This window comes from Thermobia domestica, chromosome 1, assembly GCF_964235325.1.
Source record: "Thermobia domestica chromosome 1, izTheDome1.hap1.1, whole genome shotgun sequence".
Classification (NCBI taxonomy): Eukaryota; Metazoa; Arthropoda; class Insecta; order Zygentoma; family Lepismatidae; genus Thermobia; species Thermobia domestica.
In genome coordinates this window covers 113576610-113599589 of record NC_137454.1, presented here as the reverse complement: position 1 = coordinate 113599589, position 22980 = coordinate 113576610, and the positions used below count along the sequence as shown (strand labels likewise).

Below are 22980 nucleotides of genomic sequence, written 5' to 3'. Positions count from 1 at the left end.
TATAGGCTGTTCCATATTTTCAAACCTAAAATTGTAGTAAATAGTGATTTTTTGTCGTGCGTTTGGCCTATCCATTTATTATAGGTTTTTCACAATTCCCTGGAAAATATTCTGCTGGCATGTTTGATGGTCATCTCTGTATATAGTTACAATAACGGCAGTTTTGTTCTAATATCGTTCTAATTTCGAAAACTGAACTTTCGAGAACTGAAAATTAATAGAAAATATATTTGGTTGATGATACGAACGTTCTTAGCAAATAGAGGTGGACAAAGATTAAGATGGTATGACAGAAGTTTGAAACAGACTTCAGATTAAGATTTCAGGTGAGCTTGCTACTACTGTATTATTATATATTTTGAGGAAAACATATGTTCAATATAAATAAAACACGATGTCAAACAACTGAGGGACATACACTAAACACTTGCTTAGTCGGTTGTCTTGTTAATGATGTTCTTTGTAAGTCATAGTATGTGATACTTGGTTCCTAGCAAGAAGTGATTCTTAGCTTAACACAATTTGCGATACTGTTCACCATTGTCTTACAGAAGAAATCTCCTTTCTTAGCCTAAGGTGCTTCGTAGCATATCTTCTCCCTCGCTTCTTAATTTTGAGATAAGAGGAACACTCATTGCATAGAATGGGATATTGTCATTGAAATGTTTAAATTGGCTGGCAGTTCCAAAAACCCAATAAAAGTTTGAAATTAATCGAAATTTAAAAGAACATAAGGATATTGTGTTCACAGAACAATACATCCCATTAGAAACATACAATTTACAAAACAAGTCCAAGTGTCTAAATTGCTTTTCCTTAAAAGGTTGTGATATCTAATACAGAACCAGGTTTGGCACTCTTCTTAATCTTCGTACATTTCTATTTACAACTTTTTTCGAAACTTGGTAATCACACATTGCTAATAAGTCATTGCGTGTAGTATTTTAAAAAAATATATCCTGCAGTACTTAAAATCTTTTATCTTTGATTAGAGCAGTTTCTAAGAACGTCTTCTTAACGTAAACTTTTTTTTTTTTTTTACATATATGCCATATACCTATTAGTTATCGTTTCCGAATTAATTGTCCCTGTATGCCTAATGGTAATCTGATCAAAAAATATGAAATGATCTGTTCACATACGATTTTGCTTAAAAATATTGCCATACTGTAATATGTAATAATCATAGTTTGGTTAGATTAGTAATAGTAACAATGATGCGTAAGCTAACCATATAGCTACAAAGGATCTCTAGGGACGCCCTTGTTCACCATACTAATCATAAGTAAAATTTCAATTTATGGAATAGTGTATGGAGTATTTTTTATCTAGTATCATGTTTGAAAAAAGTACCATAGTACTATTTAGTAAAATATTTATCTTATATCTGTCGATTTAATGGTGTCCATTACACATTTACCATATTTATATCGAATGAAAGATAACAAAGACATAGTACTGAATAGGAAATAGAGGTGGTCTTTTGTTTCTGCTTCTTTGAAGCCGTAGGTTCTTCAAATCATAAAGCTTGTTGCTAAATCTTCTAACGCAGTGCTTTTCAACCTTTTCCATCGACGTACCACCAAAGCACATCATTACTCAATACTACCATATGTCGTACGTACCCTCAACATCGACTCGCGTACCACCAGTGGTACGCTTACCATAGGTTAAGAACCCATGCTCTAACGGAATAAAATTTGCCCTATGTCTTATCTGCTAACTTGGAAGTGAAACGAGTAATCACCATTTCTAGCAAGAAACAACTTCCTTTCCTTGTTTTCTAAGATTATGGAGAGAAAGTAGGTCAATTATTTTTTTCTCTGAAATTAACTAAAGTTGTTAATATTCTTACGTCTCTGAGGTTGACGACCAAAGTTTCACAATAAAGAATAACGTTTCTTTAGAGACGATAAATAAGGGAAGATGTATTGAAATCTTAAGTAGGGGACATGTAGCTGCCTTTTCCATTATCAATACAAGGAATTTGGATTTAGTTTTGCACTTACCTAGAATAAAGAAAAACCTCAATAAATAATAATAATAAAATTAGTATGGTACCACTGTAGATGAGAGCGAAATATTTTATTGAAGTTCCTGTTTTCAGCGTCTTAGCCTTGAAAAATTTTCATCGACAACTAATTAGAGTAATTAATGTTTTCTATTAAAAACGGCCAGAGATGAAGAGGAAGCCATAATAACCTTATTTTTTGACATACTTCCGGTATTGCCTTAATAAGGTAAAGGCATTATGTGGTGAAAAATTCTTATGATTGGCGGTTACAAGTATTGCTTACGAGACGAGACAAGATGAGACGAGACGGAACTTTAGTGACGAAACAGCACTTTCACGACACTATACCAAGAATAAACATCCCGAAACTTCGTCTTGTGGACAACACCACCCGCCATGGGTTTCGAGCGTTCAAGGTTTCGAATAGTCCACTCTACCACACTACATATGGTTAATCTTCAAGAATGTGGGGTCGCGGTGGCTCAGTGGTAGAGCGTTCACCTCTGGTGCATGGGGTCCAGGGTTCAAACCCTGCTCCCGCCAAGTGAACTTTGTGGTCGACAAACACCGTGTGCGTGTGTTTTCTCCCGTTTCCTCCCACTTTCTTCATTTCATTCATTTCTCATAATCACCGTCTCCTTTAGCCTAACCGGCATAATCGTGGGACGTAAAACTCAAAGATTTCATTTCATTTTAATCTTCAAGAAAACTTCTCAAATCAATCTTTTTTTTTTTTTTTTTTTGTCAATTCCATCGACTTTCTCGTTGTTATATGGTTAGTGTAGGCGTCTTTGACAACGGAAATCTGGTTAGATTTGTGGTGAAATCTTATTTAGTTCAGATCCTACGTCAAGCTGCAAGTCCACATCCTATATAAAAATGAAATGAAATGAAATTTTTTGAATTTTGCGTCCCATGGTTATGCCGGCTTGGCTAAAGGAGACCGTGATAATGAATAATGAATGAAATAGTGGAATGAAGAAAGTGGGAAGAAACGGGAGAACCCCGAGGAAACCCACGCACACGGTGTTTGTCCACCACAAAGTTCACTTGGCGTGAGCATGGTTTGAACCCAAGACCCCATGCACCAGAACTAAACGCTCTATCACTGAGCCACCGCGGCCCCCACATCCTATATAATATTGTTGAATGAAACTCCAACTTCTATTTGATTGACTAAATAATCTAAAAAGAATAGATAATTGTGTGGAAATCGGTCTTTAGACAATCAGAAACAGTCACGTCAGGTGACTTATTATATACGTTCATCACTAATAGTAACTTAATTTAATAACTATAGTCAAACTGAATACATAGAAAAATGTTCATATATGCAGACTAAGGTAATAAACGTGAAGTAGACTCCTGGGGCCTTATCCAGAGTCGTTTTGACACCTAATTAACCCTTACTAGTAGTTTGACTAACGAATGGTTATCAAAAGTGTATTCAGAGTCTCTGATTAGGACGTAGTAGTTAACGAAATTAATCACATGTGACTAATTAATCTAGAGAAGAGGATACCATTTTAGCCACGGTTTAGCTTGTGCGACACAATATTTCGGATTCGGATTTCATGTATTTTCATTTTTACAGACTACGCATGCGCACATCAACATTCCGTAGTTGCCACATTTATTTTTCTCACCCGATGCATTGGGATTATATTAGTTAATCATACCCAAATCAACTTTTTAGTTCTATTCAAAGTAGACTCTGAATACCAAAAAGTACATTTTCCTTAGTAAAAAGCTAGTATTTCACTAACTAGTCTGTGACTAACTCTTCATTAACGAATTCTCTCTGAATACCGCCCCTTGTGATTACGGTAATAATCCTCCAAGCCTATGCAAAATGCAACGGATTACATAGCGTTGGAAAAAAAGAAAAAAATAGAACCTTATTTGTTAAGGTAGTCAAAAGGCCGTTTATGTAAATTAAAAAAAAAAATCCACAAATGTGAGCACTTACTTCAGCAAGCAAATTGAATTCAAGACATAAAACACTGCATGTATACATAATAAAATGACAAAAGTAAAATAGCTGTTTACGATATTTCAAACGTATACAATGAGCAAAAGATTAACATAAAATGTAGAGGCAAATTGGCCACTAAGGAGCCAATTTTCATGAAACGCTATGCTGATCGTTGAATGGCATGTCGAGGTAAGCTACCGACTGCGCAGAATAGTGTGTCAGGACTCCCGGTCATGGGACTTGAACCCGTTCTCATATACGATATTGTGGATAATCGCTTACACCACTTTGTTCAATTCCAATTCTCAAAATAGGAACGTCTCGAATTTACACACAAAATCATTTGAAAAGCGTGATGCCAGTAAACAAACAGTCACGCCAGGCAAATCACTAAGTCTGGCTTCCAGAAAGAAAGCTTTTTCTGCGGTAATCAAAAGACTATCTTACGTGAACCTCAGAAAGATAATCTACAACTATGAGTACATTATAAATAAATAATGTGATTCTTCAATTAGCAGTTTAATCAAACTTAAAATTATTATATGCAGCTTGCGGAAAGGAGCCTTTTCTATTACAGTGGTTAAAAGATCGTGCTGTCTAAACTTTAGAAACAACTTCTATAACTATGAGGATATTATACGCATTTATCTATAAAACTGATTTTAACAAATAAAATTGAACACTAAAAAAATGCATATGCAAACTAAGTTGAGAATGGTAAAATGGTCAACGTTTACATTAACCAATCCTCTAACTATATGCTGAAGGTGTCATCCTACTTGCGACAGTCTTATGTGAGATAGGAACTGATAACTGGCCTATGAGTGGCCGATTCGATCTTTTAACTGGCCTATGAGTCATCTATTCGTTCATGCTAAGATAATGTTAGAAGATAAGGCTCCGTCTTCGTTAACTTGTTTCACGCTAGTGTGATTTGCAACCTAACAAAATGCACTATGAAAAATTTACGTCCCTAGAGATCTCATTTCTTCTAGCTGTTTTACAATTACAAGGATCGTAAATTTTTCCTAATATTCTTGCTTAATCATAAATTTCAGATGTAACCTTACCCTTACATTCATAAGTATAAAGCGCCTGTTAATAAGCATTGCATGCAGGTAGTAATAATAAACTATTAAATAATAAAATGTATATTTTTCCTTAACTACCCTTCATACTTTATCCATGCTTGGGACTGACAACGTATTGGTCATAGCGTTGGCGTATTTATAAGTTGCGGAAAGTAGGATTTCAGAATAAATAATCTCTAATATACACACACATGAGCAACTGCCTTTATCATACTTAAGAACTTATACAAAGCAATCTTCTGTCAAAATCACTTCTACATCAGTGGTAGAGCGTTCACGTCTGGTGCATGGGTTACGGTTTCAAACCCTGCTCCGGCCAAGTTGTGGATAAACACCGTGTGGATGGGTTTCCTCGGGCTTCTCCCGTTTCCTCACGCTTTCTTCATTTCACAATTTCATTCATTTCTCATCATCACCGTCTCCTTTAGCCTAGCCGGCATGACCGTGGAACGTAAAACTTAAAGATTTCATTTCATTTCACCACTTCTACATACACATATGGCACCTCCTTTCCTTGTCAAAATTATCAACTTATAGTATGCAGTTTTTTTCTGAAATTGTATCTTGCATATACTGTACACTGTACAGAAGTTACAGTCAACTACGCTCCTTATCACGCTTCGAAACCTACGGTAAGCAGTCTTTGTCAAAGTTATAGAATACAGTTTTTCCAGTTACACTCTTTAACATATACTGACAATTCTGTCAAAATTTTCACATATACAAGGACAACATATTACTAGAGCTTTTGCACATACGCAAGTGATCACAAACTTTCTTCACATTAAGTGTACTCTCGTGTTCATCAAGGTGGAAGATATCCTGTGGTCTAACATTACATATCATTTTCCTTCTTTTTCCCTCCAAATTCAGAACCTTGCTGTCATACAAAAGATTGTTTGGCTGAGTTTCATTCTTCAGAGCGATTGTTAGGTGATAAATATGCCAAAGCAGCACACATTCTTATATGAAGTCTCACTTCTGCGTTCTTCTTGTACTCCCTTACCAAACCGATATCCTGCACTTTCCCCCAAATGCATTGACTAAAATGATACTTGCAACTATTGACATCTACTGCAGGAAATACTGTCCTCAAGCTTGAAACAGCTCCTGCTTCGAAGTCTATTATCACGGATTTCGGTTTCCACAAAGATAGAGAATTACCCAGATGCTCAAACAGTTTGCTGTAAGTTTCTTTCCTCCTATTGGGTAAAAGAGTATAAACTACAGGGATAAATCTGAAGAAATTATTACTCAAGCTACAAATCTCTCGCAGAACTTAAGAGTTCACCTAGGTACAAGGGATTATATCAGATTGCTATGCGACAAGCTTTTACGTATAAATCAAAACAAAGGGAGAAGACGAATTATTATGTTTCGGTAGCTCATAACAGGGGGAAGGCAATTTAAAGAGTTTACCTTTTGGGTTGTGTAGAGTGCACTGCATTGTAATTGGTGGGATTGCTCGGGAATGTCCAATTAGATGTAAGGAATCTTTTTTAATATTAAAATGTTTTTCTCATTTTATTCATAGAGTCTTAGGAAGTCTAAAAAAAGTAGATAATTGGCGAAACTGTTACGCGTTTAAGGTTTCCAAAATAAAATATATTGCTTTGCTTAGTGAGTAATTAAATTAAGTACAGAAAGCAGAGCTTTTGAAGAAAGGGGACATAACAGTTGGATTTTCAATAATTAATTACATAGGAATACACTTTCATTAAAATATTCCTGTTGACTCTTTATTTTATGTTCTATGTCAAATCTAACTCAAAATTAAGATAATTTTTATTTGCACTCACAGTAGATGGAAAACATATATGACTAATAGTATCACTGGCACTTACATTTTTCATAGCAAGGTTGTTCGGACGCTAATAACGCCAGAGGCAAACATATTTTAGGAGAAGGAATGATATCATCATCTATTATCTCAATGTAAATGAATCGGTCGCTCATAGGATAGATAACAGTTCCTACTGCCAATAGGACTGTCGCATCTAGGACTAATTCATGCTGAAAGTATTAGTATAATGGTTTAAATCAAGATGATCATTAAGGAGCCTATCCTTCAGGACTTTTAGGCGCTGATTTACTCGCTTCCATTTAATCTTTTGCGGCCTAGATTTCTAAGTTCTAGCATTGACGTTAAGTCATCATTGTTTCCTTGTTCTTGCTTATATTAAGGTAACGAATTTTTTCTGTTTCAACATGGAACAAACTTAAAAATAATAATAAAAAACAAAAGAAAGAAAATATACTCAGTTAGCAAAAGCACTTAATGTAAATACTAGCAATTTACCACTGTTCAGATTTTGCTATGTCTTTTATTTTTATTAAACGCAAATGGGGTGCTTAGCAAGCTTTATACAGTATTATAAAATAAAACGGGTAAATCCTTTGCTTACTGCGTAAAGTATTCTATCATCATTCTGATGAAAAACAAAATTAGAAAATAAAATAAAATAAGTTTTTTTTTACTCCAATGTCCCGTGATTTTGCTCCGATCTTGAGTGAGATGATGATGATGAGGTAGATGATAACGGTTGAATGAGGTAAGGGACAGCAAACAACCCCGAGAAAACCCTGACAATCGGTGTTTGTCCACCACAAAATTCAGTTAGCGTACTGGGATCAAACCAGAGACCTCAATCACTACAGGTGAGCGCTATATTAGTGAGCCACACGACCTATTTTCTAAAGTCGATACGATTGCAGTGAATACATAGGTTTATAAATTAAATTTCTGTTCATTTCATTTATTCTAAGAAATAAAATGTTTAGTAAACTACATTTCTAATTTTGACCGAAACTTTCAGTGGAGATACATGTTACCCGTGAATGATTTGAGTATATTATATAAAATTTTAATGTATACTATTCGAACCTGAAAGTACTTGAAACTGTCAGTTTAATTTTCAAAGTAAATTTTCAAGTGTGTTATTGAAATCTTATTGATGTTCTTATGCGCTTCTTCATCAAAATAAGAGATTTATATGAATTTGCAATAAGATTGTACACTTTATTAGATTTGTTTAACGAAATTTGAGCACACTAGCACACTAGTAAATATTTTTAACAGCATGTTATTTGCAGCAGAAGCATGAACTGGTTACTATTCGACTTCCAAACTATGTTATGCATAAGTGTCGGAAGTTATAGAACGGCTTCGTCCGTCCGTCTGTCTACAGGTATCAGAGCGAAAATGGTAAGAGCTATCGAGATGCGATATTTTACAATCAATTCAGCATCGCAAAGATAGGTGCCATTTCCTCCGTAAACTCTCTATTCAAACCGAAAGTGATTCTAATTAGTAATTTCCAGTTTCAGCGTTTATCACAATAGAGCAAAAACAGTAACAGATAGCAAGATTTTTTTTTTTTTTTTTTTTTGCGAACGATTCAGTGTCTCAAGATAACGTATCGTTATTTTCTACAACACTCTACTGCAACCGAAAGTGGTTCAAATTTACTTTCAGTTTCGGCTTCAATTCTGATTTCCATAGAGCAAAACAATAAGAGATCGACATGGGGTTTTGTGCAAACAACGCAGAGTGCCATAAATAGGTTCTATATTTTCCGTTAATCGTCCATACAAGCCGGAAATGGCTCAAATTAACCTTTTGGTTTCTCAGCATTTATATCTATAGAACAGAAATGGTAATAAACAGTGGCAAATGTTTTCTGCAATGGATACACTCTCTCAAAGGTATATATATAATAGTAGCTCATAATACGTTAACATAATGTGTTTGAAATTTTCTAGTATTTCAAGTTTTAAATCTGATTTCCAAATAGCAAAAACATGAGAGATATCGGGAAGGAGTTTTTTTTTTTTTTTTTTTTTAAAGTCGATACAGCGTCCCAAGAATAGGTTCCATTTTCCCCTTATCCTTTTATTCATACATTTTGGAAGTCTACCGTAGTTTCACACTGTGAAATGGAACTCATTTGTTGCTATGTAAATACAAAGTTTATTAGGTCTTATATCGACAAATCTTCCAAATAAAATAATGTTCCTCTCCATTCAAAATTTGTAGTTGAGAACACATACAAGATTAATATACAATGTGGGTATAAAGAACCGGTTCCTGATATATTCGCATCACGGGTAATAATGGATCAGGGTACTCGATATTTGGGTACCCGATTTTCGGTATTGTAATCGGGTACTTTATTCTTGGTTCCAAATCTGTGTATCCGATTCTCGGTTCTGGAACCGGGTACCCGATTCTCGATTCCAGATCAAGCTCGTATTCACGGGGGTCTAGGGGACCGGGCCCCCCAAAATTTTTACTGGTTCCCTTATTTTTTCACACTATTTGCAAATGAACTATAATATGGTTGCGTCTGGCTCCCCTAACTTCTACCGCCCACCTACCTTTTTGGGCTGGCTACGGGCCTGTTCCAGATCCGGGTACCCGATTTACGGTTCTGGAACTTGATACGCGATCCTAAGTGTTAGAGCCGTGTTCTCGATTCTAGGTTCTGGAACCGAATATCCGATTCTAGGTTCTGGATTCGAGTATCCATTTTTCAGATCCAGCCACAAACTACATCGGTAGCCTATATCAAGTATTCATTAGTAATGAAATTCAATAGAAGTCTTGAATTTTAAAATGAATGTTGGTACTAAGAAGATTCAAAATTACTTTTAGTTCACTATCAGACACTTTTCTCTTCAGTAGGTTGATTTACATTTTTTCTTTTTCTTTTATTTTCTTTTGTGTGTGTGTGTGTGTGTATGCGTGACGAAACAGAGTCAGATTGATATATAGATTCATATTCTACACTCTTTTACATCATATTTTTAATGCATCACAAATTAATATGTGCTGCTGATAAATAGGTAACTAATTTGTAATCCTATAAGAAAACGTGGCAATGTGAAGTTGTTTGACATGAACGAGAGAGAGAGAAAGAAAAAAAATACACAGTTTGGATATTGACAAGGTCACTTGCCTTGCGTTCGCTGTTGGGGGTCTACCTAGGTAGAAAGCGGAGTATTTCCACAAAAGAATTGGAAGGGCAGGAAAAACATCTGCCTTCAAAAATTTCCTTATTGTTCCGATTTGTTGCAAAAATAAATGCTTGATTTGACGTCGGCTTTTAGCTAACAAAAGATCATAGCAAACAGTAAAATTCATTGGGCTCTGTTGACAGTAACTTAAGAAAAAAAAAACAAAGAAAAACGGCGGACCCACTGTACAAACTATATGTAAACCTAATTAATGTAGTACAAATAAACATCTTCATAAATCGTTTGTTATCGTTGGTGAGCAGCAATGACGCCAGCTTTAATTTCTTGGGAGAGCGGAGGGGTAGACATTTAGACGAAGCACCTATTTTGTGTGTGTGTGTGTGTGTGTGTGTGTGTGCCGAAGATATTAGCTTTATATTACTTGACCTACAGTACATTATAATATGTGGGGGGAGCAGTCGGGGGCGAACGAAACCATGGATGGCGCTCGACCCCTTTTTCTTCTTTAGCGTCGTCACTGTTCAAGAGTGCACAGTGCGGTTGTATTTTACTATGAAGAAAAGTGTAATTTTCAAGCACTTTAGATAAGATACGACTGGCAAATTTGCTGTATATTTTTATTGTAACACGAACATTAAATCGACTGAAATTACAAAGGAAGCATCTTCTAGCTTTGTATTAGCAATATTAGCTCAGCCGCAAGTTATTCTTACTGTCGAAAATGATAAAGAAAAAATCTACCTAGCGAGGGCGCCGATCCTTGGGAAGGGGAACAGCGCCCTCCCCCCCCAAAGCTCATATGGGCCCCTTCATTCTGTTTGTGAATATTTAATATTTGGCATAATTTGAATGCAATTTGTCTTAAAATCCTCATATATATGCCGTCTGCATATGAATGGGCCCCCCAAATTTACAGAGAAATCGGCGCCCTTGCTACCTAGACTACCTAGTGAGAAAACCAAGGAAATGTCAATGTCATAGTAAGTCAGTATTGTAATTATTACCTATAGTGTCAGAAGTGGTCAGCAGAACTGATTATGCATGAGGGCTAAGATTTTGATTGATTCTGTTGAGTTTATCGTCCCTTTCAGCCAGGGGCGGATCCAGGACTGACTTCTGGGGGAGCGGTGGGTTGTCATACTGTTACTGGAAACTACTTTTAACAGTTTTAAACTCTGGGAGGGTTTTATTTATATATATAAAATAAAAAAGTTTCCTCTTCTGGGGGGGGAATTGCCCCGATCGCCCCCACTGGATCCGCCACTGCTTTCAGCAATTAGGCTATGTGAAATGTGGACCTACAGCTTAACCTAGGATCTAGTCCATGTGAACTCTCGGCGGGAATTTAACACAGATATCCCGCTCGAAAGGTACGTACGCTATCCACATAACATTTAGGGAACTCACGAAGGATAAAGGAGATGGATGATAATGATGGAAAGATGGAAGTGAATGGAAACGGTAAACTCTGAAAAAACATGTTCATGGTGGCTGTTCATGACAAAGTCTCTTATTGGGATCTGGAATCGAACCACGGACCTCATACGTCAGAGGTGAGAGTTCTACCACTGATTCAAGTTCCCAAGCAGCACACCGACGTCGAAAAGACGTGGTTTTTTTGGTGTAAAACACCGTAAAATACACCGAACATGACGTGATTTACACGTCTTTTCCCACGTGGAAATGTCCGGGAATATGACGTGATTTTTATGACGTCTTTTACACGTCATAGAATATGACGTGATTTTTATGACGTCTTTTATACGTCATAGAATATGACGTGATTTCTATGACGTCTTTTACACGTCTGGGGGGTTCTCGAAATGAGGCAGCGAGAAGCAAAAGGGGTGTAAGTGACATTTGCAATAAAGTATGGATGACTCAAAAATGGATTCTGCACAGCTAAATATACAAACTGAATGGTGAAGCCCGTCGCAGCCCAATAGAATGTCTACCCGTGAATGCTCTACGCCGAACTTCATTATGCAGTTTGTATATTTTGCTGTGCAAAATCCATTTTAGACACATACATACTCTATTGAAAATGTCACTTACAACCCCTTTGCTTCTCGCTGTCTCAAATGTGATGAAGGTCTGACAGGATTGTTCAGTTCCAAATGTCAAAACCATTAGAAATTGATGTGCATCCGCAGTTTTGACATTAGGAATCTCAATCCATGTACTACCTCGTTTATTCGCCACACTTTTCACGCTATTTCTCACCCCCTATTCAACCGATTTGCACCAAAGTTAAGGTTTAGGCTACTAGGGCTACCTAGTTTTGCCCCTGTAAATTTGAAACAGATCGGTTGAATAGTAGTTGAAACAAATAACCCTTAAACTGTGACGGATAATGGAGATCCTACTATACATGGATTGAGATTTCTAATGTCAACACTGGATACACATTAATTTATGATGATTTGGACATATGGAACTGAATAATAATAATAATAATAATATCTACTCTAAAACACACAGCTTACAACACATTTCTAAAAACATGATCAATAAGAAAAAATCATACTTTTTCTTTCTTCTTAACTCCGCTTTTTTTTTTTTTTTTTGACAGTGCTGAACTGGTCTCTAACCGCAACACTTTTCTTGGATAAAAAAAAAGTCGACGAATAAAAACTGGACAACGATTATTATAAGTAAAAACAATAATGAAAATAAATTTATCCTTGTGACTGCTGCTTGATTTTTCACCATCACTAGACATACAATTGTGTTGTAATGTGCATAATAATTTACAAGATTCTATATCAGATAAGTAAGACCACTGGGTTATTGTAACAAATAACTGATCAGGATAGACCCTAGGAACCCTAAGATCTTGCCACAGCGAAATGCATCACCACCCTCTCTCGAAAGCACACATTGGGGAACGTCAAAATATTGTGGTCTATTTGATTGGTCTGTACCAAGATTTTGGAGATTTCGCTTCTCCGAAGGTTCGTATTATCTATGGATTGGGGATTTGCATATCCAATTGACCACCTCTAGTGTTGTTGATTTCTATTTTTTTAGTATTTGGATACTAGCCTATTGAATAGTACATATTCGCCTCTTAATGTGTGGTATATTTACCTACACATTACGAAAGGAATATACAATAGCTGTCGAGGAATAATTATATACGTAGTGCTACAAGAAAGAAACGGCAGCGCTTGCTCCACGAAAGGATAAATTTAAAGGCATACATTAAAAAGAAAACCGAGACGCGTTGGAAAAATTTAAAAAAAAAAAAAAAAAACTCGAATGTAACTCACCCTTGTCAAAAAAAAAAAATCTACATGACTTTTAATGAGAAAAGACGAAACATGGCAGAAACAAAGAATGAAATGGAAAAATAAAGAATCATTGTACTTACAGTACTAAGAAGAATCCACTCATTTCGGCACTGGAATTTATTCATGTGCATTTACTGGTACCTTTTTCTTAATGAAATTACCGTACAACACGTGCTTCCATAAATTTTATAGCTATCCATTATTGCGCTAGTATGCACAAACATACACACAAACACAAACATCCACATCCACACACTCACACTCTCAAACATACAAGCACAATGGGTTTCATTGACAGTGCAAAATTTAGGATTAAACATTTATAACTCCAAGTTAAGACATCTTTACTTTGGAGGTGAAAAGCCGAAAAAGAAAGTACATCTTAAAATTAATTAATCTCTGAGGGATGAAAGCGAAAAAACATAACCATTAATTTGAATTCTATATTTATTAGTTATATGTACAATGTGCACAATTTTTCGTATAAAATATTATTCATACTATTTGTAATGCAGAAAGAAACACTAATTGTCTATATTATTTGTAATACAAACAAGAAATATGTAGACAATGCATACCTGTTGGTTATAATCTAAAACTTATAGAGATCTTTTAATAATATAAAATAAAAAGAATTAAATTTTCCTATTGATTTCGTATGAAGGAAACCACATTTCATAGCTATTAAAAGTACAGAAATGCAGCATCATATCAAAAAACCCTCACGTGCTTAAGTAGGTTAAAAAGGGAGACTGCGATAAGTATCCCACTTCGTCTATTATTTCAGTAGCAGTTTCTTCCATCTTTTAGTTTTCGAAAGAGATGCCTTTACACTGATTTCCAACAAAGCGAGGAGCAGCAGGTCAATATGTTTCGAGAATGCCAAATCCTTTTCATCCTCAAACAACAAGGCAGATGGAAGTGAATATCTTTCTAATAACGTTTTGAAGATTTGTCACAATTGTTCATTTGAAGATCTTATTGATGCTTTATTTTTACTTACGACTATGTCTTTAAGACTAGTTTGTACAACGGGAATTTCGCCCTTTTTCTGCGGTAGTTGAATTTCATCTCCAGCTCTTTGGAAACCAAGCATTGGAGAAAGGTCACTTTTCCTCCCAATGATGACAGATAGGAACACTGAAACAGAAAAATAAAAATAAAAATCATGAACAATCATAGTGCAATTTTTCAGGTAGAGAGAAAAAGTAAAAAAATAATTAAAATACCTCATGTGTAACTACAATCAATACGCAATAAAACGATTGGTTACTGTACTCGATTGCATGAAGTCACTTATTCTCAATAATCCACTTTTAACGACCTTCCATACAGCGAAATTAAACTACCATTAATTAAAGTTATTCTGTAATACCTATATTTTGATTTTATTGCAGCTGTTAACTATGATTGTTCAGGAGGATCAAAGAAGTTGGAAGGATATAAGACTTTATATATACACGTACATGAGAAATAATTCTGAAACGCTCATAGAAGGCTACATTACGTATGTGCTCATAATATAAAATGCCACTCCAAGACCAACTTTAGGATGTGAGCTAAAAGTGACGATCAAGTATATCGATACGATATCATAACTAATGCAAAAAAAAAAAAAAAAAAAAGAGTTTTATGTCCCACGATTATATGAAATGAAATGAAATCTTTGAATTTTACGTCCCACGGTTATGCCGGTTAGGATAAAGGGGACGGTGATGATGAGTAATGAATGAAATGGTGGAATGAAGAAAGTGGGAGGAAACGGGAGAACCCCGAGAAAACCCACCCACACGGTGTTTGTAAACCACAAAGTGTCCCACGATTATGTCGTCTAGGCTAAAGGAGACGGTGATGATGAAGAATGAATGAAATGGTGGGTTGAAGAAAGTGGGAGGAAACGGGAGAACCCCGAGGAAACCCACGCACACGGTGTTTGTCAACCACAAAGTTCACTTGGCGGGGACTAGGATCATAACTGATGCAGACCAGCATGGTATGAAAGAAAGAACTTTCTAATAATAAAATAATATAGCTACTCATTTATCAAACACAACTAGACAACGATAGAAATTATTATCTTTCACTACTGCTATGTAACCTACAAAAAGAAGTTAAAATTCAGCATTTACATATCGTGACAGAACTACGCTATCGGATGCAGCAATCTGACAAGCTGCATACAGTTGGAACTAAGCACTAGAGGTATTCTTCTACTCTCATAAGAAATTTCATCCTGATTGGATACGATTTAGTAAGTTGAATTTATGATGCAAGTCGAAACATGTATTAGCATTTCAAAATATGGCAAAAAATAAAGTGAAAATTACAAACAAAATGGTGTATAACTTTTATATTCCGAAAGATCCCAAACTGAGAGCATAACGCTGGCTCCCTCACTTGTTACTGGAGTATTTTAAAAAGTAAGACTTCTAGGACCAGAATTCTATCACAATCAGTAGGGTGAAAATAGTCACATTATTTGTTTCGAACAGTGTTAGATGTTGTGGTAATAATAATAATAATAATAATAATAATAATAATAATAATAATAATAATAATAATAATAATAATATACTTCTCTTTGGTGAAAATTATATATTTTACCCCTCTGTTGAGAAATATATTTTCGGGAGGAGTACTTTTACCCATTCAAAAAAAAAAAAAAAAAAAAAGCGCGAACACAATAACAAGTGATATATTGCATATTAGATCTTTCCTTATATATAAGTACTTAAGTCAAATAAAATAATTGCTCAAGTAATAAAAATCATTGAACAAGGAAATCTTTAAAAATCTAAAATAATAAATAAATAAATAGAGTGTGTCTGAAGAAGACAAGGGTAGTTGCTGAAACAGTTACATTTAAATAAAAGTGGGGCAGTGGTGGCTCGGTGATAAGAGCGTTCACCTCTTGTGTCTGGAGCCCCTGGTTCGATCCCAGCTCACGCCAAGCGGCTCTGTGTTGGACAAATACGGTGTGCGTGGGTTTTCTTGAAGTTCTCCAATTTTTTCCCACATTCTTCATTCCACCATTTAATTCATTTCTCATCATTACAGTCTCCCTTAGCCTCAGTGCCTGATCGTGGAACGTTAAATCGAATACTTCATTTACATAAAAGTATTGCCTTGTTCAGCAATTATTTTATTTTAGTTAAGTACTAATAAAATATTACTATTTTCTTTTCTTCTTGCTCGGCATTTTCTTACATGTGTATTATAAAATAACATGTCTAAAACTCACCTGTCACACCTTCGGTGTGTAGGTCATCCTCCACAGTGATTATTTCTAGAGCAGCTCGACGAGCAGAAAGGGGTGAGAGTCACGGCTTCAAGTTCAGTTAAGAAAGATTCCGTGCTAGGTGGTCTGCTGATCAATTCATCATTTGTAGGAGCATTGGCCACACACTCTGGAAAGTGGGAGTACATGCAAGTCTTATCTTTGCAAATAACATGTATTTACAGCTAGGCCTATTACAACGACTAAATACATTTAACATGAAATGTAGCAGTTTAATTTCATGTAAACAGTAAAGTGAGCTTTTTATCATATTTTGTATTTAAAAAAAAAAAAAATCAGCCATAAATTCCACATGCTTTCTGTTCTGAATATTTTCAGCGTAAAGGACGGTGTGAGGAAGAAATATTTTACAAGAATACCATGCTACAAGAAAAACAATTACATCCCATTCATTCTGAATATACGTTTTCATAATTATCTTTAAAAGTTAAATTTAAATAAATTACAAGTCGTAATGAACAGAAAAGATTACCCAAACTGTTCTAATGAAACAATTTCTTATTTTGGACATGCATTACCAATACTGGTACAATTTCGTTCGAAATTAAATTTATATATCAACCCAGAGTCCGAAATCGTGCTAATCTCAGTGCGGGAATGGTTACTTCTTAAATGGAAAGATACGTAAAATAAATATTGACAAACTTGTGGACAGATAGATTTTATGGATTATTGTCTGCCCGTTGTTAACAAAGCAGGGATCGGATTTGAGAACGCAAAATATCGCATCTTGAAAACAAAGAACACTAATGACTACCTGCGTTTACGAAGGTGGACATTTTCTGAGCAAAGACACCAAGGCAAGTAATTTCTTGCTATGTACTGCTTCATTTAAATTCTGCAATGTAAAAAAAAATATCTTAAATTTATAATACAAGCTTGATAAAATCAAGAGCTCCAACTCTGGGATGGGTTTTATTAAAAAAATATATCCTACTCTGGGAGGGGCAGTCGTCACCTCTGGATCCGCCCCTGTTGTGTACACAGCTTCCTTCTGGCGGCAGCAGATATGTAAGCCCCGAAACAATGAGGTATGTTTCTTTTTACTGATGGGGCTGCAATGCCACAGTGATAGGGCGTTCACTTCTAGTGTGTGGGGTCCCTGGTTCGATCCCAGCTCGTGCCAAGTGGGCTTTGTGGTGTACAAACACCATGTGCCTGGGTTTTCACGACATTCTCCCGTTTTCGCCCACTTTCTTCATACCACCATTTTTCACTTTTCATTATCACCATCTTCCTTAACCTCGGTGCCTTATCCTGGGGCGTGAAACTAAATATTTAATTTCATTTCTTTTTAATGATGAGGATATGGTGTTCTACTTGAAAGCAGGTTTTTGACACAAAGAGACTTCCCTTGTTATTGCACGCATAAATATTAGGGGGATATTCCCTATGTCAATAGCTTGCTAAAATACATCTGACTGGGACCACCATCAGCCCCCAACCACGGACCATTAATAAGACATTTGGTTTCCTTTGAATCGTTTTACGATTAGCAGTGGAACTTATAATAATGTAGTCATGTAGAAGATACTTAACTGAGCTGGAATATATTTTCTTGAAATTTAGTGGCAACATTGATCAGTATCCATCATCACATGCTGGCACAGGAGCCTAGAATGCGATGGAGCTCTCTACTCAATTAATGAACAAAATATTCGAACACTGTCAAAAACCCGTTACATTATTATGATTCCCACACCCAATTCTGTGGCACAGCTACGGTAGCCAAGTGTCTTGTGAGGGTACGTAGGTGCGACAGGACGGTGGTCGCAGTTTGAGAGTGCTCTCAACTGGGGTAATATCCTCCCACTGATTATGCACATATACAATGAGAGCACTACTTTAACAAACGAGTCTATCAACTATACATCGATTTTGTGGATTTTTTCACTAGATTTAAGGCACTAGTGTTACAAAAGGCTAAACAAAACATAACTGAGTGAGCCAAGGGGTTAGAACTTCCATCGGTCAGAACTTAGAAGTCATACACGATTTATACCAGCTGGCCACTAAAATGCAGGAATGCTATAGAACCGAGTCAGTAGGAGCAAAGCAAGAGAGCCCGAGCAGCAGCGACGGGACGCGTTCGTAGGGAGCAGGCGCGTCAGCGACGGGAAGTACACGTATAAACGAGGATCATGGAAGAGCACACTTACATATACGATACTTTCACTGATCACTTATGCTGTACACTGACAGTAATTGTTTTTTTTTTCACACCCATTCCTTCACGAAAAATGTTTCTCATATTTTACCTACAAGTTTTCTATTTGGTAGAACCGTGTGCTCGAGTGAAGCAGAATTTTGAGTGATGGTGAAAGCATTGTAAGCGTAAGTGTGCTTTTCAACTATCCTTGTTTACGTGTATAGTCTCCGTCGTTGACGTGCCTGCTCCCTCGTTGCCGCTCGGGCCCTCTTGTTGTGCTCGTGCCCGGACTCGAATAGAATGCATTTGTGCTTTTTAGTGGGCACCTAGCAAAAGTTCGTTCGTGTTTTATGCACTGTGCTTAATATGCCATACGTCTACTCTGTATTTATACTAACCCCCGTGAAGTAAATCTGCAACTAGTAATGGAGCTCCTCACTTAGTGTATGAAAGCTCTAACCTAACCTGAAAATGTAATGTGTCAAAATTTGGTAGAACCGTCTGTTCCAGTAATGCCTCCAACAGGGGCGGATCCAGAGGGGGGCGATCGGGGCGATCGCTCCCCCCCAGAAAAGGAAACTTTCTTATTTTTTATATATAAATAAAACCATTCCCAAAATTTGGAGCCCTTAAAAGTAGCAGTATGACAACCCACCGCCCCCCCAGAAGTCGGTCCTGGATCCGCCCCTGGCCTCCAAAAGCATACACTTACTGTCATCTCGGCGTATGAGGCCCGGGTTCGATTCCCGGCGGGAGCTGATGTTCGGATTCACGTTAATCAGTAGGCCCACGTCTTATATAGTCTTGCTGCTAAACAGGACGTTAAACTCAAAATCAACTCAACTTACTGTCATCTCGTTCTTTGCTTGTATCCAGCCGTCTTTCGCCTTGGCAAATAGTTCCACAATGCGTGCAGCTTTATTATACGGATCAATTGTATAAGTAGTAGTAGTAGGAACGGGTTAGAAGACCCGCGGAGGTTGGTTGCTCCTGTTCTCGACATGAAATGGGCAAATTAAAGACTTGTCCAATTTTTTTCGTACATTTTACACTCCGTATAGTAAAACTGCACCCCAGAATGACATACTTTCCCATGCATACTCACTCCCATATACGGTTTATTAAGTTTAAACACATACATTATCATTTTACTATTTTCACTATTGATATTTTATATAGTATTCTACCTGAAAATATTTAATTTGGTAGAGGTGTCTGCTAAAGTTAACCTAATGGAGGTATCCTCGTATTTCTACGGTATTTTAATACACTGTAATAAGAAACAATAGGCAACGCTGTATGAGAGGAGCTAATACTCAATCTGCTGAATTTTACACAGAATATACCTAGATAGGAATAGGATAGGAATTATACTTACTTGTCTTAAAGCTGACTTCTTCACTTAAACACAGAAAACCATCATAACACCAAAAAGTTCCATGGCAATTCTGAAATGGCTCACGATTCCCAGCATGCACTGCTCAAACTGCAGTTACAATACAGGGAACGTCCGTGCTTGCAGCACTTAAAAAAGACGTCTATTTTTGGTGATGTTCGACACGTGATTCTTTGTACCATTCTGGCACGTGATAAACACGTACAATTTAGGTCATTTTTCACACGTCATTTTTGTCACCATTTTGGTACGTGATAAAGACGTTCCAAATTTTCAAAAGACGTCATTTTGAATTCGAACCCCAAAAAAGACGTGTTAATGACGTGACTGTGCTACCTGGGTTGAATGATTTCTAGTATTGCTGTTATTTTCTAAACCATTGAGTCTTCAATATTGTGTTTACATGTGCTTGTATCTCTTCTGGTTCCAAAGGTACAGTTTGTTAAAAACCTCGTGGAAAGTTTTTCAAAGATCTATAATTTGAAAATCAAACCTGAGAGGAGAAAATGTTGAAGAATGTTTTAATCCTATTTTTGTAAGTTGAATCACCTCTCGAAGTTTTCCTGTTTGTTTTACAGTCACCCTGTATATGACTGCTTACTTTGTCCATGTATCATGCTGAAACCAGTAACATGTTATATGAAGTTAAATTCACTACAGTTTTCAATAGTGCTGAAGGTTATCGAAACCAATAATAATAATAATAATAATAATAATAATAATAATCATAATAATAATAATAATAATAATAATAATAATAATAATAATAATAATAATACATCATCTAACATTTAAAATGTATACTGAATTTGGTATATATGTATACCCGAACCCACAAATAATAATATGATTATAGGAAGTCCCATTCTATGCATAGGAATGAGATGATTTTGAGTTTAACGTCTTTTTCAACAGCTAGGCTGTATGAGACGGAAGCTACTGATTTACGTGGAATCCGAACCACATGAGCTCCCGCCGGGAATCGAAACCGGGTCTCCTACGCCAAAGGTGCGTATGCTAACCACTTAGCCACGAAGAAGCACTCTACGCACAGGAATGTTGTGCAGCCAAATAGCAAAATTTAAAGAAAAGAAAGTCTGAATTTTAGGTTTTGCATTTCATATGGGAAAATTTATAATTAACATCAGAGCTGTACTTAACAACAACAAAGACAGTATAGACTACAGAGAAATACCTGACTACATGGTTGAAGTTGAACATATAATTTTCTGTTTAAACTGAGAATCACATCTAAATTTTCAACCATACGCTACCCGTCTCTCGTTTATCTTACGATTGCAATAATTTCCGATATTTGTAATTCTGGCTTCATACTCTTATCTGCTACAGTCTTGAATTCAAACACTTTCAAGAGGGGGCAAAATCTTCTTAGATTTCTTCACGACCTCTAAACTTACAAATAATATCTTTGAAGTGTAGTGATGAAAGTAGATACTGCTAAAGACGTTGAAGTATATTCAAATGTTTTAGGTTGTAGGAGAAAAATATCGTTCTCGACAAATGAACCATCATAAACTTTCTTGTGTAGGTTGTCTTCATTCTGAAACTGCTTTACCCATAGAAAAAAGTGCATATCGGGAAGTTATATGGCACCAAAACGGACAGTAACAAATATTGAATGTTGTAATCTACCAACTGAAGAAAAGAGATGTTACTTTGTCAAAAAATAAATGTCCATTAATTCGATAGTTTTTAAGTACCTGAAGTATGCAGACATTTATTTCTGGACGGGTCCATTGCATTTGGGGAGTCCAAATTCAGTATCAGGATGAATTATATTAAAATTTATAAAATTGTCCTTAAAAGTAGACTAAATTTGCAGAAAAGTCGGAAGTTTGGGGAGCCCGGACCCTCACCACCCACCCCCTGCTTACATCACTACTTCAGTTGAACTTCAACCTCGAAGGGCTACGCCCGCTAAGAACGGTTTTTATTTGGGTGAAGCGAGGGTAGCCTATGTCGTCTTATTGCCGTAGGTTCTTTGTTTCTTGGCCAGATAAATTTTTACGTAATATATATATATATATTTAATTTACGTAAAAGTGATTAGCAAAAGCAGTTCTAAAGCCAAAACTGAAAGTGCAACATACACAATTCTAACAGGGAAAGTTGTCTAAATTAAGCATTTGTTGGTTGTTCATGTAAGAACGATTTAATAACGAATAAGTGATTTCTTTTATGCTCTTTTAATAAATTTGATACTCTTGTGGACTTTGTGTGATTTTTCCTTTCTGGAAAAATGACAATTTTGATCATCATAAGTTTTGTAAGAGTGAACTTTGTTAACGCCGAAACTGTAAATTTTCTTGACGCACCTTTACAAGAAGGTCTGAATTCAACACTAATCTCCTGCGTGCTGCGTTAAGAATTGTTTCTGCGAAGACGTACACTTTTTTTTCGATAGCACTTAAGCATTGAGGTAGAAATACATGAGTTGGGGCTCCTGTGGGTGGAGAACAACTGGGCTCAGTACAAAGAAGAAAGATGACAGTAGAAGGAAACGAAAGCTGTATGCCAGTTTCTGGGACAAAAGTGATGAAATATGAATGTCATAAGCGCCCTTATTACTTATCCCTCTTTTCATACGAATTATGGTAGAGAGAACTCCACTTCAATAGCAATGGTACCAAAAATCGCGATCAATACGTACGATTAGTTCTCAATATTGTTCTGAATAGGATTACACTCTGTATCCTTTACTTTGAACTGTCAATTTAGGATTTACATTTCTGGGCTTACGGAATCTCTGGCCATGCTAGCCCGTCA

General features: G+C 36.2%; 1 long non-coding RNA gene across 1 annotated transcript; it reads right to left on the bottom strand.

The window, feature by feature from the left end:
* Positions 1–14056: 14056 nt before the first annotated feature.
* LOC145666473 (uncharacterized) lies at positions 14057–20291 on the bottom strand. The gene is made up of 3 exons (XR_014127756.1): positions 20176–20291; positions 16592–16757; positions 14057–14490 (listed from the first exon to the last, which is right to left on the bottom strand). It is a non-coding gene; the product is annotated as an uncharacterized LOC145666473 (long non-coding RNA).
* Between the last annotated feature and the right edge of the window lie 2689 nt (positions 20292–22980).